The sequence below is a fragment of the Tamandua tetradactyla genome, chromosome 8 (genome assembly GCF_023851605.1).
Source record: "Tamandua tetradactyla isolate mTamTet1 chromosome 8, mTamTet1.pri, whole genome shotgun sequence".
NCBI lineage: Eukaryota > Metazoa > Chordata > Mammalia > Pilosa > Myrmecophagidae > Tamandua > Tamandua tetradactyla.
Genome location: NC_135334.1, coordinates 19,355,826 through 19,375,040, shown reverse-complemented (window position 1 = coordinate 19,375,040; position 19,215 = coordinate 19,355,826). Strand labels below are relative to the sequence as shown.

The 19,215-nt window shown below is 37.5% G+C and overlaps 2 pseudogenes; both read left to right on the top strand.

Moving 5' to 3' along the window:
- The first annotated feature begins 4,488 nt into the window (after positions 1-4,488).
- On the top strand, positions 4,489-5,018 carry LOC143645037 (protein FAM89A pseudogene; annotated as a pseudogene).
- Positions 5,019-17,127: 12,109 nt separating this feature from the next.
- On the top strand, positions 17,128-17,672 carry LOC143643278 (small ubiquitin-related modifier 2 pseudogene; annotated as a pseudogene).
- The last annotated feature ends 1,543 nt before the right edge of the window (positions 17,673-19,215 follow it).

The window sequence follows — 19,215 nt, the reverse complement described above, 5'->3', positions numbered from 1 at the left end:
AATTTGTTATCTGTCTGTTCTTTGACATTCAGTTCAGCTTTTTCTGGACCTCTAGCTTAGGTTTTGTTTAACAGAGGATAATTTTTCAGTTCTTGTTTTTTTGTTTCTTGCCCTTCTTGTATGACATCTTTTTCCTTCCACCCTTAAGAGGGTCTACTTAGGTATTATAGATCTCTGCCGAATTTTCCCAGACAAAGCTGGACTCCTATCAGGAAGAAAGAGTCACCTGCATCGGTTTTCCCTGAGGGTAGACCCAGCAGGTTGAAAGACTTTCCTGTGAAGTCTCTGGACTCTGTTTTTCTTATCCTGCCCAGTATGTGGCGCTTGTCTACCTTCAGGTCCCACCAGCATAAGGTGATGTGGTACCTATAACTTCAGCAGACTCTCCCTGCTGGGGGCGTGGTGGAGACAGAGGAGAGGTTGTAGGCTGGTTTTAATGGCTTCAAATTACCAAGTCCTGGGGTCTGAATTCCTTGAGGGAGGGATTCCACCTGGGTTGGGCTTCGCCCCTCCCCTGGGGAAGACACAGGCTCCAGACAAACCCTCAAATGAGCTTGTTTCTACCTATGCCTGGAGCAGTTGCAGCCTGAGAAGCCCTGCCGCTGTATCCAAAGGCAGTCAAGCCTTTGTAGAAACACAGCCACAAAAACCTCTGTTTCCTTTTTTTTTTCTTTTTCCATCAGCCCTGCCCCCTTGGCACTGGGGCAAAAATGAGGGACCTCCGCTTTGACCAGGTTCACCTGGGCTGGGGGCCTATTTTTAGTAGTCAGAATTTGTGAATTAATTCCACAATTGGCATTTGGTTGGGCTCAGCCCCTGTTGCTGATAAAGTCTCTTTTCTTTCCCCTCTGGGAAGCAGCCTGTGTGGGAGGGGCGCCAGGCACCACAACTTGGGGAACCTATGGTTGGGGCAGGGGCTCACAGCTGTTCCAGCTGGTCCAGACTGGGGTATGCTATGTGTCCAGTCAGTGATGTGGCCCCAGGAGCTGTTCTGTACTGTTTCTGGTTATTTAGTTTTTCTGGAGGATGAACTAAAATGCGCATATTGCTAAGCCGCCATCTTGGCCTGGCAGAAACACACGGTTTTATTTGTTCTTCAAGAATAGATCAGAAAGCCTAGTGGTAAAGCTATTGCCATTAGCATCTGTTATGGGTTATACTATGTCTCCCCTAAAACATGTTGATTTTTTGGCCCCCAGTACCTTGAAATGTGACATCATTTTGGAAATATGGTCATTGCAGGTGGAATTTGTTAAGATGAGGTCATATTGGAGTAGGGCAGGCCCTTAATCCAATATGACCACTATCCTTGTAAGAATATCCTTGACAGAGAAGACATGGGAGTGTAAAGCCATGTGAACACAGACACAAAGACTGGAGTTACTTGCCATGAGTCAAGGGATGCCAAGGATTACTGCCATCACCAGAAGTTAAGAGAAAGGCATGGAGCAGAGTCTTCCCCAGCAACTTCAGAGGGAGCACAGCCTCGGCAACACCTTGATTTTGGTCCTCTGGCCTCAAAAACTGTGAGAGAACACTTATGCTGCATTGAGCCACCCAGTTTGGGGTACCTTGTTTCAGCAGCCCTAGGAATCTATGCAGTATCTTTCTTATGATCCTCATAGAGGCAGGTTTTCTCTGTTGGTGATCATACTAATCTGTCCCAGGTTAGTACTTTCATTCACCATACATAGGTTATCAGACTTGATGAAACAGCTAATTGATTTGGCCAAGCTCCAAATCAATATGGAAGTCAATTTGGGTGGTGCCAACAGATATCATTTTTATTTTATACAACTTATACCTGGCTTCCTTAGGCATAATTTGATGAACAGCCAAGTGACCTTTGGGTCATAGATGACAGAAATTCTCACTGGCCTTGTCAAGGTGGATGACATTCATAAAACTGGCAGGGTGGATTATATCAGTGTGGAACTTGCTGTCAATCTTAATGAACCACTGTAAGCAAATCTTCTTTACCTTATCTCCTGTCAGCACTTAATTGATCCTGTTCCTTAGGAAAATGACAAGAAGGAGTAGCTTGTTGGGACTAGTGGATGGATAAGGGGCAAACATAACAGTCAGCTTGTTCAGCATTCCATGCTTTAGAATTGCTACATATTTCAGACGTTCTTTAGGACCATGAGTAAAGGAGGTTCTGTGCCCAGAAAGAGATGAATTAATGTTTTAAATTAATTCTGCAGGGAGGATTTACTTTGCTTCTGCCAGGTATATTGGGACACTATCAACCCAAAGCTAGTTTAAAATGAAATCTTGGTTTGGTGATATTCAGATCATCAGTGGAAGTTTGTGGTTCAGAATTCTCAAAGAAGATTCTTTACTCTTCTTTTTCTTTCTTTCTTTTTTCTTAGCTTTGCTCATCCTAAAGCCAAGCACAAACAGATATCTCCTTTTGAGTGGTTAGGTTCTACATTGCTTTCTAGAGTTCTGGCATTATGCCAGGATCTTGAATTCTACTTCTCATCCTGCTTGGGATCCATGCTTTGGCTCCTGTCCATCAGAGGCCTTTCAAGACCAAATTCTAGGTCTTCCACTTTAGAGTCACAGGAGATTGTTGCTACTACCCTGGTAATAATAAACCAGATAAGCTACAAAACCATAATTAAAAAAAAAAAAAAACTAGAGCCCTAAGGATACAAAGAAATCTAACTATATTAAAATCTACAATGAAAATCTAGAAAGTAAAGAGCTGTTCCTTTAAGAGGAGAGACCCATAGCTGTTTTCATCCTTAGCAGAGCAGTTGAAAGAGGAAGGAATACATCACAGTAGATGGTAAGGAGAAACCAGTCTTGTTTTCAATGAATTTTTAATGACTGCATGTGAACTGGCATGGTAAATAAAATCCCAAGGAGTCTCAACCACAGAATGAGTATGAACCTATCTGTCAACTATTCCCTACAGGCCTTCACCAAGGGCACATGGATAGTATGCCAAAGGCTGGGAGAGAGCCGAAAAGCTTACAGAGATCCTATATAAGGTGCCTGAACCTTTGTACATTAAGACAATGACACAAATGAAGGCTGGGAGCTGGGCAGAAAAAGGAGAGAAATCTCTCCCAGACACACAGGGCTTTCATTGAGTGCAAGGCAACAAATTTTCAAAGGCTGGAAGTTGAGCAGAAGAGGTGAGAGAAATCCCTCCAAGGAACTCTGGGTTTATAGCTAAGTGCAAAGCAGCAAACTTCCGGGGCTGGAAGCAAGGCAGCAAGGCTTAGAGAGATCTCCTAAGGTATGTAAGGAGAATAGGATTGGAGAACAAAGATAACTTTCCCAGAGATTAAAAAAGCTGAAAACCAGACTGTAAAGCAAAGATAAGTCTTTCTTGTTTCACAAAGTTAGTGTCTGGGTTGTAAATTAACAAAGAAATTTCTGATGTTTTACTGGTACTTACCTGGTACTTCTGCAGGGCTAGATACTCTTAGTATTCAGGCAGAAGAAGGACTGAGTAATTCTATGCAGTAAATATTATTTATTAGTTGCTATTAGTCTTGCCCAACATACAATTAAAAGCTTCGAGACACAAGGAAACAAGAAAATGGAACCTATAATCACAATAGGAAAGAATCAGTAGAAGCAGGCCTAGAGATAGGTGTTGGAATTATCAGACAGGGACTTTAATAGCTATGAAAATGTGTTGAAGGATACAGTGGAAAAGCAGCCAACATTCATGAGCATATGGGGAATTTTGGCAGAGAGATGGAAACTATAAGAATGGACCAAATGGAAGTGTTAGAAATGAAAAAATATGATATAATAAACTAAGAATTAATTCAGTAAGTTTAACAGCAGCCTACACACAGAAGAGAAAAAAAGCTACCAACTTGAAGTGAATGGAAATTACACAAAATAAACATAAAAATAGTAAGAAAACACAACAAAGTATCTGAGATCTATGAAACATTTATATGTAATTAGAGTTCCAGAAGAAGAAAAAAGAGAAAGAATAGGACAGAAGAAATAAAGACATAATACTTAAAATTTTTCCAAAATTATTGGAAGATATCCATCCACAGATACAGGAATCTTAGCAAACTCCAGCAAGATAAATTCAAAAATACAAAAAACACCTAGGCACATCAGACTCTAACTGGTGAAAGTCAAGATAAGGAGAAAATCATAAAAGCAGCCATTACATATTGCATATGCACATTTCTCTAAAAGATTACTGGATAACTAAAGAAAAAATAATAGCCATCTTTTGTGGGGTTTATAGCATATGTAGAAGGAAAACATATGACAGTAGCACAGAGTGTGGAAGAGAACTATACTCTTCTAAGATTCTTATATTGTCCTTACTTACAAAGTAGCACAATATTACCTGGATAGACTATGATACTTTAAGACATATATTGTAATCTTCAGATCACCCCCAAAATTAATCAAACAAGTATAACAAGAGAAGATAAAATTAAATTCTAAAAAACTAATTCACTCAAAAGAAGACAGGGAAGTTTGAGTTACTGCTTGATGAGCACATCTGTGCCCCTGGAGGTGGCAGGTACTGGCAGCCAAGACAGGGTTTGGGAGCTGCAGGTGGATGGGCTGCATGCCACCTCCTCCCACGAGACTCAGCAGTTTGCTCAATTCATCGTCAGGCAGGAGTGTGGGCTGGCGCCACCTGGAAGAGTTCTCATCCAGGACACTGAGTTATAGAGGATATTGGAGTAGGGCATATGAGCAGCAGGGGCCAGGCCACGAGGTTACCCCAAACCTTCCAACCCAGAAGCCATGCTGCTCTGCAAGGAAACTGTTGGTGTCCAACAATGGGACATGTCCTTGCTGTCTACTGTACGGCTTCTACAAGTTGATTCAGGAATATATGGGAGCTTGCCAGGCAGCCTTGAGCCCAGACTATACTGATGCTCTGTAAAACAGTTTCTTTGATGAGGAGAAGAAATATTTCCAGGAGCAGAGGTCCCTTCACAATGGGAGGAAACAACCTGTTGGTGCCTGTCTCTCCCATTTCTGGTAGTTTCTGAATTCTGGAATCCATCTAGATGGCCTCAGGAGGAACGTGGCTTTTGGGAAACCCTTGCTACTAGACAGAATATCAGAATTTGCTTCTTCTCTTGGAAATGCTCCATTCAACAAAGCACATCTGCTATGCCATTGCAGAGAGTCCTTTGGCATGTGGGATGAATGCCTATTTAATCTGCAGGCAGTGAGTTCTCCACTGGTACATGTTGGCAGTCTATGTTTTGTTTTGTTTTTTTAATATGGGCAGGCACCGGAATTCAAATGGCAGGCTATTTTGATGGCTGGAGTTTCTGCTTAGATAGACCCAGTGTTCCTTAGCAATATCCTTGGCATCCTTGTAATGAGGCCCTTCTGCTGAAGATTTATAATGATACTATGAGAGGAGCCCTGTAAAATACCTTAGTGGGCATTGTACTAGCCATGGGTATTTTGTGTTAGATGACTGTTAGTTACTTCCTTACAGATGGCAGATAATTTACATCCTTTTTGTTGTAGGGGTCTTGCCTCAAGTTTGTGGTGTATTAAAACATTCCCCTTCTTCAATACATTCTGTGGCTTTGTTTGCTATATAGATGGGACTTTAGATCTCTTGGTTAAGCTTTATTTATTTGTAATCTGCATTACTAACTGCCCAGATGACTCACTGAAAGCTTTTTACTGAAAAAGTAAACATTTCAGATTGTACCAATAAAATTATTTTTTCAATATATCAAAAACTTTATACCATTTTTGTCCATCAGATATAGATGGAAGGAAGATAATATGAAGATATGTTAAATGGAAATAAAACAGGGGCAAGATAATGCTTTGTATCATGCATTGTAAGATGGTAAATTTTTGTCTCTAAAAATTCTGAATATGAATTAGAATCCTTGAAAGCAAATCAAAACAAAGACTACCTCAAACCTTAATATAGTTACTAAAATACTTTATGATTCCAGGGATGAGGATAGCCCTGGCATTGCGGGAATGAGAATGCCTTCTCGACCAAAGCAGGGAAAAGAAATGAAACAAAATAAAAATTCAGTGGCTAAGAGATTTCAAATAGAGTCAAGAGGTCATTCTGTAGGTTACTCTCATGCAAGTTTTAGCCAGATATTGCAAATTGTCACAGTATGCCAAACCCCAACCTACAATATTCCTGGAAACCATAAAGAATGCTCTGGGCTCTATCTGAGACTCCATAAAAGTTTTACTCAGTAAGTTTATCTTTTTCAGAAACTTAAGGCCTCCAGATTGTTCCTTTGCCAGATAAGCCCTGAAACCCAGAGGTACCAGTCTCTCCAAGAACATAGAGAGACTGATCAAATGAGAGGGAGGAGATGTAACTAAGAAATGTGGATTTAACAAATGATTATGACTATTGGATTATGGAGATAGATATTTCTTTTCAGTTTCTAGTATATTAGATTAGCCAGAAGGAAATACCTGAAATTGTCGAACTATAATCGAGTAGTCTTGATCTTTGATGATGATTGCATAACTGTACAGCTTTTATGGTGTGACCATGTGATTGTAAAAACTGTGACTGACACTCCTTTTATCCAGCGTATGGGTAGATGAGTAATAAAATAAAGGCATGACCCCCCAAAAAATAAGTCGAGAATATGGGGAAAAATACTCCTGCATAAACTATGGACAATAGTTATATACTACTTTAATAATCTTTCATCAATTGTAAAAAATGTAACTACTGTTAAAAAACAGAAGAATTACAAAAAAAAAAGTGTTACCAGTTATAACAGATTTCTACACCAATGCAGGTATTGGTGGTGGAGTGATACATGGGAATCCTGTATTTTATGCATGATAGTTCTATAAACCCACAACTTCTCTAATAAAAATGTTTTCAATTTTTTAAAAAAGCCCTTATGAAAACTTTTTTTTTTAAAAAAAAAGGAAAGAAGAAATAGAAGACAGGTACAAATGAAAACAAATTCTGAAAGAAATACTTCAACCTGATAATATGTAATTACATTAAATGTAAATGGACCAAAATCCAAATTTGAGATTGGCAAACATCAGCTCAGAGCAAAAAGCCCAGTTCCAAGGCTCCTTTTCTCTTGAGGGAATTCTTTTAAAAAATATTCTGGCCTCTTATTGTATTCCCTATTTTGTGATACTTGCTAATGCTTTAAAATGTTTTTCATATTTTATCCAGATATTTTTTATGTTTTGCCATACTGCTAAAAATGGCATAACTCTAATTATATTTAAAAATTTTTTCTTGACCTAAATTTGGTTGGGTGCACATGAGCACACACACACACACACACACACACACACACACACACACATACATTCTTCCCACCTTCCTTCTTCCTCCTTTAATCTTTTTCTCTCTTCCTTTCTCTCTCCCTCTCTTTCTCTCTAGAGTTCCTCTAAAGAATTATCTACACTAATCAATTAATTCTGCTTCCTTATCTTCCAGGCATTCCACAATATACTTCAATCTCAATCATGCCATTTCCCTCTTCCTACCTCTCAAGCTATTTAATAACTCAACTATTTCAACAGCAACTTTTTGGGTCTCTTCTTAATTGATCTCTCTACCACATTTGACATGAATGATCACAACTTCATTTTTTAAAAACACTCTCCAACCTTGGTTTCTTTGAAACCATACTTTACTGGTTGTTCTTCCTATCACTGATTTCTCCTTCTAAATCTCATTCACTGGGCCTTTTTCCTCAACTCAACCCTTAAATTCCAGTGTCTCCCTAAGTTTCTATTAAAGATATCTTTTCTTCACACTCGATACTGCCCTGCAGTATCCTATCTACTTTTTTTGTTTTTAACTATCACTTCCAACAGAAGTCACAAAACTGATGGCTACAGGCCAAGCACAATACCTACAATATAGATTTTTTACTTTAAATGCAATATTTTAAATATGGCTTGCATTTCTAGTTTGCCACAGTCCCCATCACTTTACATATGTTTATGGCTCCTGAATTTACATGTCTAGTCCTAACTTCTTCCTTTGGTCTCAGAATAATAAATCCAATTGCTTAGTAGATATTCCACCCTGAGATGCCCTTCAAGAATATGTCCAAAATTGAACTCACAACCTTCCATGAGAAACCTTCTTTTCCTGCTACTATCCCTTTGTTGAATAGTGACTCTCATGATTAACCCAAGAACCCAAACTTAGACCTAGGAGTTACTCTTTTCTTTTTTTAATTTTTTATTAATTAAAAAAATTACAGGAAAGAAACACAAACATTTTTAATATATGCTCATTCCATTCTACATATATAATCAGTAATTCACAATATCATCACATAGTTGCATATTCATCATCATGATCATTTCTTAGAACATTTGCACCAATTCAGAAAAAGAAATAAAAAGACAACAGAAAAATAAAATGAAAACTGAAAAAAAAAAATTTACATACCATACCCCTTACCCCTCCCTTTCATTGATCACTAGCACTTCAAACTAAATTTATTTTAACATTTGTTCCCCCTATTATTTATTTTTATTCCATATGTTCTACTCGTCTATTGACAAGGTAGATAAAAGGAGCATCAGACACAAGGTTTTCACAATCACACAGTCATATTGTGAAAGCTTTATCATTACACAATCATTATCAAGAAACATGGCTACTGGAATACAGCTCTACATTTTCAGGCAGTTCTCTCCAGTCTCTCCATTACATCTTGAATAACAAGGTGATATCTACTTAATGCATAAGAATAACCTCCAGGATAACCTCTTGACTCTGTTTGGAATCTCTCAGTCATTGACACTTTGTCTCATTTCACTCTTCCCCCTTTTGGTCGAGAAGATTCTTCAATCCCTTGATGCTGGGTTTCAGCTCATTCTAGAGTTTTTCTCAATCCCTTGATGCTGAATCTCAGCTCATTCTGGGATTTCTGTCCCACGTTGCCAGGAAGATCCACACCCCTGGGAGTTATGTCCCACCTAGGCAGGGGGAGGTGGTGAGTTTGCTTGCTGTGTTGGCTGGAGAAAGAGACCAGATCTGAGCAACAAAAGAGGTTTTTTGGGGGGTGACTCTTAGGCCTAATTTTAAGTAGGCTTGACCTATCCTTTGTGGGGTTAAGTTTCACATGAACAAACCCCAAGCCTGAGGGCTAGGAGTTACTCTTGACTTTAGATGTCAGTCATAGATAAAATAACTACTCAATTTTATTAAATGTATGTCTGAAATACCTCCAGATCTAAATGCCTCTACTTCTTTATTACTCATTACCTCTTACTTGGAATTGTGTCCTGCTTGGTCTCCGTACTTGCACTTTTGCCATCCTACAATTTGCCCTTCACATTGCTGCTAAAAATATTTTTCTAATATGCAAATCTATTTGTTTCTCCCCTTTCCTTAAAAATCTTGAACAGCTTCTCATGGTTTACAGAATTAAAGCCAAGCTCTTTAAAAGGGTTCAAAACCTTCTGTGATTTGATCTTGGGTTTGATGTCTGGCTTCTCTAATTTAGCATGTTTTCAAAATTCTTCTATGTTGTATCATGTATTAGTACTTTGTTACTTTTTATGGCCAAACAACACACTGTCATATAAGTTATCTCAAATTGTTTATTCATTCATCAATTTATGGATATTGGGTTGTTTCTACATTTGGGCTAATTTGAATAATGTGGCAATGAAAATCATTGTACAAATCTGTGTGTGGAGATAAAGTTTTAATTGCCTTGGATATATTAAGAGTAGAATTGCTGGGTAATATGATAACTCTATTTTTAACATTTTGAAGAACTGCCAAATTGTGTTCAAAGAAGCTGCACCATTTTAAAATTGCACCAGCAATGTATGAGGGTTCTAATTTCTCCACTTCCTCACCAACAACTTCCTATTGTCTGTTTTTTTCTCAGCTGTCCTAGTGGCTATGGAGAGGTATTTCATGAGGTTTTGATTTGCATTTCCCTAATGACCGATCATGTTGAGCACCTTTTCATGTGCTTATGGGCCATGAATAGACATTTAAAGAAATGTCTAGTCAAATCCTGCCTGTTTTTAAAAGTTTAGGTATCAGTCCTTCTATTTTTAACATTCTTATTGTGAAATATAACATACATGCAGAAAAGTGATAAATTTCAATGTACAATTTAACAAGTAGTTATAGAGGAAATTTCAAAAGATGGTACGCAATATATTTCCACAATTTCAGGTATTTTCTTTTAGCTGTTCTAATACAATGGAGACTAGAAAGATCTACCTATATAATGATTCGACAGTCTTTATCACTTTTAAAATCATAACTTCTTTGTTACAACTCTTCCCTCTCTTTTGGTCATTCTCTCAATCATCAGAGATATTTGGGCAATGACCAGTCTAACTTCTTGATGTTGAAAAGCGGTACATTATGGCATAGGGGGATGCAAAATGATTGATGTTTTTGGAAAAGCTGGGATCTCTGGATTTCAGGTCCTATCCAGTGTTCTAGTTTGCTAGCTGCCGGAATGTGATACACCAGAAATGGAATGGCTTTTACAAAGGAGGAATTTAATAAGTTGTAAGTTTACAGTTCTAAGCACACAAAAATGTTCCAATTAAAGCAAGGCTATAAAAATGTCCAATCTAAGGCATCAGGGAAAGATACCTTGGTTCAAGAATGCCAACAACGTTCAGGGTTTATTTTTCAACTGGAAAGGAACATAGTGAACTGGCAACATCTTCTGGCTTTCTCTCCAGGCCTCTTGCTTCACGAAGCTCCCTGGAGGGGCATTTCCTTCTTTATTTCCAAGGGTCTCTGGCTACACAGACTCATGTAGTTCTCATGTCTCTACCGCTATCTCTCTCTGTCCAAAATGGCTTTGACTTTTAAAGGATTCCAGTAAATGAATCAAGACCCACCAGGAATGGGTGGAAGCACATGTCCCTCTAATCAAAAGTTAATACCCACAATCGGGTGAGTCATGTCTCCATGTGAACAATCAAAAAGCTCCCAGCCAGCAATATTGAATGAGGATTAAGGGACATGGCTTTTCTGGAGTCCACCACAGATTCAAACCAGCACATACTACATGGGAACAATCTGGAGGTTTTAAGTTTCTGAAAAATAAACTTAGCGAGGGGGTGTCAAGGGAGTTCAGTAGTAGAATTGTCACCTGCCATGCAGGAGACCTGGGTTTGATTCCTGGCCCATGCACTTCTCAAACAAAGGAAACAAACAAACAAACAAAACAAAACAACCAAAAAGAAAATTCAACAAATGGTGCTGCAATAATGTGATACTTACATGGAAAAAGAATGAAAAAAATAAAAAGCAGAAAAAAAATAAACTTAGTGAGTGAAACTTTTATAGAGTCTCAGATAGAGTCCTGGGTATTCTTTAGGGTTTTCAGGAATACTTTTGGTTGGGGACTTGGCACACTGGGGCAATTTGCAAAATCTAGCTGTGTTTGTATAAGAATAACCCGCAGAATAGCTTATTGACTCTATTTGACATCTCTTAGCCACTGAAATCTCATTTTGTTACATGTCTTTTCCCTCTTTTGGTCAAGAAGGCATTGTCAATTTCACATTGCCTGAACCAGTCTCATTCCTGGGAATCATATGCCACATCACCAAGGAGCCTTACACTCCTGGAAATTATGTCCCAGGTAGGAGGGTACATAAAGAGTATATTTGCAGAGTTGGGCTTAGAGGAGAGAGGCCACATCTGAACAAAAGAAGTTCTCTGGAAGTGACTCAGGCATAATTATAGGTAGGCTTAGCTTCCCCTTACAGAAATAAGTTTCATATAAGCTAGCCTCAAGATTGAGGGTTTGGCTTATTAAATTGGGAGTCCCTAATGCTTGAGAGGGTATCAGGAATTTCCCAGGTGGGAAAGTTTAATAGTTTCATATTTTTTTCCAGTCCCTCAAGGGACTTTGCAAATGCTTTTTTATTTTCTGTCCAACATATTCTGGAATGTATTAGAGTATTATATTAAGCTATGCAGAATTACAAGATCTCATTCCTTATTCTAGGCAACATATGTTTAGGTTGTTTAAATGAGCTGGACAGATTAATTTAGATTGTGTGCTACAAATAACTTAAATTTTGTACAAAAATACACATCTTTTCCTTTGGTCTTACACAGAAGATGAAGTTTTAAAATACAAAAGTATCATCCTTTACCCTGTATTTTGATGATATACTGTAGTCCCAACCAGATCAACTTCATTCATAACTCTAACTGAAAACTGATCTCTTTTTTGGCTTCTTTAACAGTTGCTGTATGGAGTACATACTGTATTTTCATCACTGCAGAACTCCAACTCTGAGTCTTAGGTGTCACATAGGAACCCAAAGTTCCAGGGAGATTCTACGTTAAACACATAAAGCAGAGTATTTCAGAATTTAGAAATAACATTTAAAATCCAGGAATAAACGTGACTGCTATGAGAGCTTACAATCTAAGCCCTAATTTTCTTATAAGTATTTTCTAAATGAGATCATACAATATTTATTCTTTTGTTTCTGGCTTATTTTGTTCAATACAGTGTCTTCACGATTCAATCTACTTGTTGCATACCACATGACTTCATTTTTTTCTGGAGCCACACAATATTCCATCGTACGTATACACCACAGATTGCCCTTCTGCTTCTTAGTTGACGTACCCTTTGGCCACCTATATTCATTGGCCATTGTAAACCATTCCACCATAAACAACAGTGTGCAAATGTCTATTCAAGTCCCTGCTTTAGTTCCTATATTCCCAGCAATGGGATTGCCTAATCACATGGTGACCCTATATTTAGCCTCCTGTGGATCTGCTACATTAGCTTCCAGAGGGGCTGTTCCATTCTGCTACCCAACCAACATGTTCCTCTGTTGTTAAGTTGTAAGAGTTCTTCCTATATTCTTGATACAAACTTCTTATGACATGAATTATTTGAAAATATTTTTGCTATTTATTTTCTACATCTCATGTGTCTTTTTATTCCTCTATTTCTCCATTACTACCTTCTTTTACATTGAACAGATACTTTGCAGTATGCAATTCTAAACTACCTTGTCATTCTTTGATTATCTTTTTAGGTGGCATTGGAGATAATAATTAACATCTTATCACTATCTTGTTCATATTAATACCAATTTAATTTCAATAGTATAAGATTTTTGAATTTCCTACTCCCTCATTTTTGCTATTATTGTCATATAAATTACTTTTCTGTGCTCTGCATGCCCGTTAAATCAGACTTGTAATTTTGCTTCTTTCAGTTGTCTTTAAAATCTCAAAGGAAATAAAAGAACCTCAAACTTTTTATATTTACCTATGTAGCTAGCTTTATCAGTGCTCTTCATTTCTTCAAGTGGATTTGAATTGCTCTTTAATGTCCTTTCATTTTTGTATGAAGGATTCTCTTTGGTGGGGCAGGTCTGCTAGCAACAATTTCAATTTTTGTTTATCTGGGAATGTTTTAACTTCTTCATTTTTAAAAGGATAGTTTCACTGAATATAGAATTCTTGGCTAATACTTTTTGTTTTTCTTTTCTAGCACTTTGAATATACTTTCTGGCCTTGATTGGTTTTGATGAAGAATCAGCTGTTAATCATATTGTGAATCCCCTGTAAATGATGAATTTCTTATCTCTTTGTCAAAGAATCGAAGCTTCTCTGTCTTTGGGTTTCAACAGCTTGATTGTGATGTGACAAGGTGTGGATTTCTTTGAGTTTATCATATATGCAGTTGTTTGAGCTTCTTTGCTATTTAGATTAATGCTTTACATCAAATTTGGGAAGTTTTAATTTTGTTTTTTTTTCAAATATTCTTTCTTCCCTTTTCCCTCTCCTCTTTTCTCCTCTCTCCTCTTCTCTTTCTGTGAGTCACACAGTGAAGATGTTAAAGAAAGTCTCCCATCAATGCCCATGGGTAAGCCCTTTGATCAGAGAGCTGAGAGTTATGTAGGATCACATGAATTAAATTAGTACACACCATTCTATTGTAATTATTTATTTAATGCTATATCCACTAAGAGAAGGAATGAGACAGAATTGCAATCAATGAATCTGTTAAAACAGATAACTAGAGTACTCTTCATTCTCTCATTCAATAAATTTTTTTTTAGTTATTCTATTATTCACTACTAATTATCCAACAGTGTATAAAATCATAGAGTAACGTAGCCAAGGGATTTATTTGTTGATAATAGATTTTATGGAATTTTGTTGGGGACACATGAAGTTTAAAAAGTAATGATTTTTGGAAGACAGTTCAGCAGTTTCTTAGAAAACTAAATGTTGAGCTGCCCCATAACCCAGCAATACTACTACCTGTATACACCCAGAAGAGCTGAAAGCAGTGTCACAGATAGACTTTACACACTGATGTTCATAGCAGCATTCTTCACAATTGCCAAAAGACAGAAACAATCCAAATACTCATCAATAGACGAGTGGATAAGCAAAATATGATATATAAATTCAGTGGAATATTATGGAATTATGGAATACTATAATTTAGTCCAGAGACATAAACATTATTTCTAGATTTTGAGATGTTGTGCTATATATGTAAAATCTGGCATCTCCCTGGAACTTTGGCTACCTGTGTGACATCTAGAACTCAGAATTGGAGTTCTGCAGCTCTGAAAGTCAGCATTGCTACTTACAACAACTGTTAAAAAAAGAGAGAGAGAGAGAGAGAGAGAGATTAGGCTCAATTAGAGATAAGAATGATTCTGATGAGGTTGGGACTAAGGTAAACCAGAATACAGGGGTAAGGATGACACCGTCTGTATTTCATAACTTCATCTACTGTATGAGACCAAAGGAAGAGAGGTTTATGTTTTTCAAAATCTAAATTTTCTGTAGCACATAATCTAACTCAACCTGTTGGGACAGCTCATTTAAACAACCCAAACACATGGCGCCCAGAATGGGAATGAGGGCTTGTAATTCAGTAAAGCTTAATGTAATACCTGAATATATCTCAGAGTGTGTGGAACAGATAATAAAAAAGTACTGGTAAAGTCCCTTGAGGGATGACAGAGAAAATATGGAACTATTAAGCTTTACCACCACGGAAACCCCTGATACTTTCTCAAATATTAGAGACTCCCAAGTCAATAGGCCAAGTTCTTGACCTTGAGGCTTACTCTGGTGAAGTTTATTCATGTAGCGGTGCTAAGCCTACCTATAGTTATACCTAAGAGTTGCTTCCAGAAAACTTTTGTTGCTCAGATGTGGTCTCTTTCTCTTCAAGCCCAACTCAGCAAGTAAAACATTACCCTCCCCTCTTAGTGGGACATGGCATCCAGGGGCGAAAATCTCCCTGGCAATATGGGACATGATTCCTAGACGTGAGCCTGGCCTTGGCACCTTGGGATCAACAATGCCTTCCTGACAAAATGTGGGAAAAGAAATGTAATAAAATAAGGTATTAGTGGCTAAGAGAGTTCAAATAGAGTCAAGAGGCTATTCTGGAAGCTATTTTTGTGCTAGCTTCAGTTAGATATTGCTAATTACCAGGGTTTGCCAACCCCCAACCAAACCATTAATGCCAACTCTAAAGAACACCTAGGGCTTTATCTGAGATTCTACAGAAGTTTCACGCACTAAAGATTACTTTCTAGAAACTTGCAACCTCCAAATGGGCTTCTCGGCTAGATAAATCCTGAAATCCAGAGGGGCTAGCCTCTCCAGAATATCAGTTAATTCTACAACCCTTTTCAACATGAAAAGTTTAGAACGGGCATGGCCTAAATGCCCCTACAGATTGGAAGACTGATCAAAAGAGAAAGAGGCATTGTAACAGAGAAGATGGGCTCTTACAAATGAGTATGATTGCTGAATCATTATATTGATACTGCTTTCAGTCTCCACTGTCTTGCAGCAACTAGAAGGAAAAACATAAAATTGTGTAACTGTATCCCATAGCAAATTCTGAAATCTTTTCTATAACTACTTGTTACAATGTACTTTTAAATGTACTAATTTTTTGTATACATTATATTTCACAATTTAAAAATGCTAAAAAAGCAATGGTTTGAATTATAACAAATGTACCACATTTATGTAAGGTGTTAATAAAAGGGTGGTATCTTGGAATAAAATACCTTAATGTAAACCATGGACTTTAATGAATACTACAATTATAATATTCTTTCAATTGTAACAAAGGTACCACACTAATGAAAAGTGTTAATAATGGGCATGGGGATACGTGGGAACAGTGGGTTTTTTACATGATTTTTTCATAAAGCTACAATTTCTCTAATTAAAATTTTTTCTTTAAAAAAAGGTCATAGACATTCATGGGTGAAAGTCTCCCGGAGATGTGGAAGGTGACTCCCAGGGATGAATCCAGACCTGGCACTGTGAGATCAACAATTCCATCCTGACCAAAAGGGGGAAAAGATGTATAATTAATTAAGTATCAGTGGCAGAGAGAGTTCAGAGTTGGGAGGCTACTCTGGAGGTTGCTCTTATGCAAGCTTCAGTTAGACTTTGCTACCTATCATAACCTGCCAACCCCCAACCAGGACCATTCCAGCCAATCCTAAAGAACACCCAGGGCAATCAATAAGATTCCAATATATAAGGGTTCCATGCACTAGAGTAACTTTCTAGAAACATACAACCTCCAAATGGGTCCCTGGTCCAGATAAGTCCTAAAACCTAGCCCAGTCTCTCCAGAACATCAGATAGTTGCATCTCCCTACCCTATATTAGTGACAGACCTTTCAATATGAAAAATTTAGAACTGCCATAGTGCAAACATCCCTAAAGAGAAGGATGAAAAGATCAAAGGTGATGGTGGAGTTATAAAGAGAAGATAGGCTTTAACAATGACTATAAATGCTGAATCATTAAACTGATATCTCCTTTAGTCTCCAGTATTTTAGAGGAGCTAGAAGTAAAAACCTAAAATTGTGGAATTGTAACCCATGCTAAACTCTGAAATATGTTCTACAATTAATTGTGGTGCTGTGCTTTGAAATTTATAGCTTTTTTGTATACTTTTCACAAAAAAAAGAAGGAAAAAAAGTCGATTGTGATGATAAAAAAATATTTAAGCTATCTAACTTCCTATATTCTGGAGTAGCGAGAAGGAAAAATATGAGAGGATTGTATGGTAGTCTGTGACAAACTCTGGGATCTGTCCTGTAACTACTTGTCGAAGAGTGCTTTGAAAACTATTGCTTTGCCGCTCCTGGTGCTGCTTGTGTGCTCGTTCGGTGTGGACCTGGTACCTCTTTTGTGAAGCGGTAGCTGAGGAGACTCCGGCTCTCGCTATGGCAGACGAAAAGCCCAAGGAAGGAGTCAAGACTGAGAACAACGATCATATTAACTTGAAGGTGGCGGGGCAGGATGGTTCTGTGGTGCAGTTTAAGATTAAGAGGCATACACCACTTAGTAAACTAACGAAAGCCTATCGTGAACGACAGGGTTTGTCAATGAGGCAGATCAGATTCCGATTTGATGGGCAGCCAATCAATGAAACAGACACACCTACTCAGTTGGAAATGGAGGCTGAAGATACAATTGATGTGTTCCAGCAGCAGACAGGAGGTGTCTATTAAAAAGGGAGCCTGCTACTTTACTCCAGAACTCTGTTCTTACAGACCAAGAATACATTCTCAATTAGAAAAACCGCAATTTGGTTCCACCACATCCTGACTACTACAGTATAGTTTTCTCTATTCTTTCATTTTACCCTTCCCTGTTCCTTTATTGTACATAAAGTAACTGGTGTATGTGCACAAGCATATTGCTTTTTTTTTTTAACTAAATGGCCAATGGTATGTTTTAATCGACATCAAATGGAGATGGGATGGGGAAAAATACTGGTTCTGTGAAAATACCCCCTTTCTCCATTAGTGGCATGCTCATTCAACTCTTATCTTTATATCCCAGTAAGTTATTTTGCTCTCACTGTTTAACAAAAACCAACAACATAAAAAAAAATCCTTGCATATCTTGTTTGATTGGAGAATTTTAATGTTTTTCATTTATCATTGTAAAACCAAGGACAATTTTATAACTTTTTTGTACGTAGCTGTTACATGTAGGGCAATCTGTCTTTAAGTAGGGATAAATTACTCTAAAAGAAATGAATCCTAGGTAGTTTTCCCTTCAAGTCAAGTGTCTTTGTTGTTTAAATAAAATTCTTGTTTAAAATGAAAAAAAAAAACAAAACTATTGCTTTATTTCTTTGCTTTGTATATATGTTATACCATACAATAAAAAAGTTAAAAATAAAAAAATTAATATCCTAAAAAAAAAAAAGGCCATAGATGTGTGACTGCGAATGAGCACAAGGAACTTTTGGGGGTCAAAGAAATATTCTAAAACTGGATTATGGTGATGACTGTACAACTCTAAATTTACAAAAAATCACTGAATTGTACACCTAAAACGAATAACTTTTATGGTATGCAAATTATACCTCAATAAAGATGCTTTTTTAAAAAGCAGAAAAAAATAATTATTTTCCCTTTGGAATAGTTTTTCAATTAGCTACAAGGGCCAACCTAATCTAAAACAATCTCTGCTTGGCTCTTTGAGGCTATGGCTGTATAAAAATTCAGGCCAATGAAATAAAAACAAGCATACAGGACAACTTTACAGAGGCTCAGGAAAAGACTGAAACATAATAGGTCTGCAGGCATAAAGGATTTTTCTCCAAGCGAAAATATTTTAGAACTTGCCTCATTGGGATTAGTACAAAGCCAATCAACTGTGGCCAGGGTCATATTACATACAACGAGTTGGCATGGGGTGCTGTGCAGAAAAACCCAAAGGTGTCCATTCCAGTCGCCCTGGTAACTGCATAATGTGCACATAAAGAGAGAAACAGTCCTTAAGGTCACTACTAACAATCCATAAATTCAGATTCTCTAAATCCATCTTCTGGATCTTTTTACCACACAGCCTCTTACAGTTACATAGCCTAAGAAAAATGTGAAAAATCCCCTAAATACTCCAAGCACATATATAACTGTTGGAAGGAAAATATGTAAATAGTAAGTATCTATGGACACCAGTCCAAGGCATATACCATCTTCATCAGGACAGGGATACTAAATAAAATAACAAGGCTAATGAAACTCATGACCTACGATCTGTTAACTCAACTTTGTGACAGTGAAATAAACTCTTCAGTCAACTAGTGTCCTTCAGGTCTGTAACTGAGCAGGGCCTAGAAAGGAATTTCTTACAGGAGATTGTACTACTTCAGTCATCCACTTTCTATGGATATTGGTATTTGAGCTTGAATAATGCCTTAGGGGTTGAGT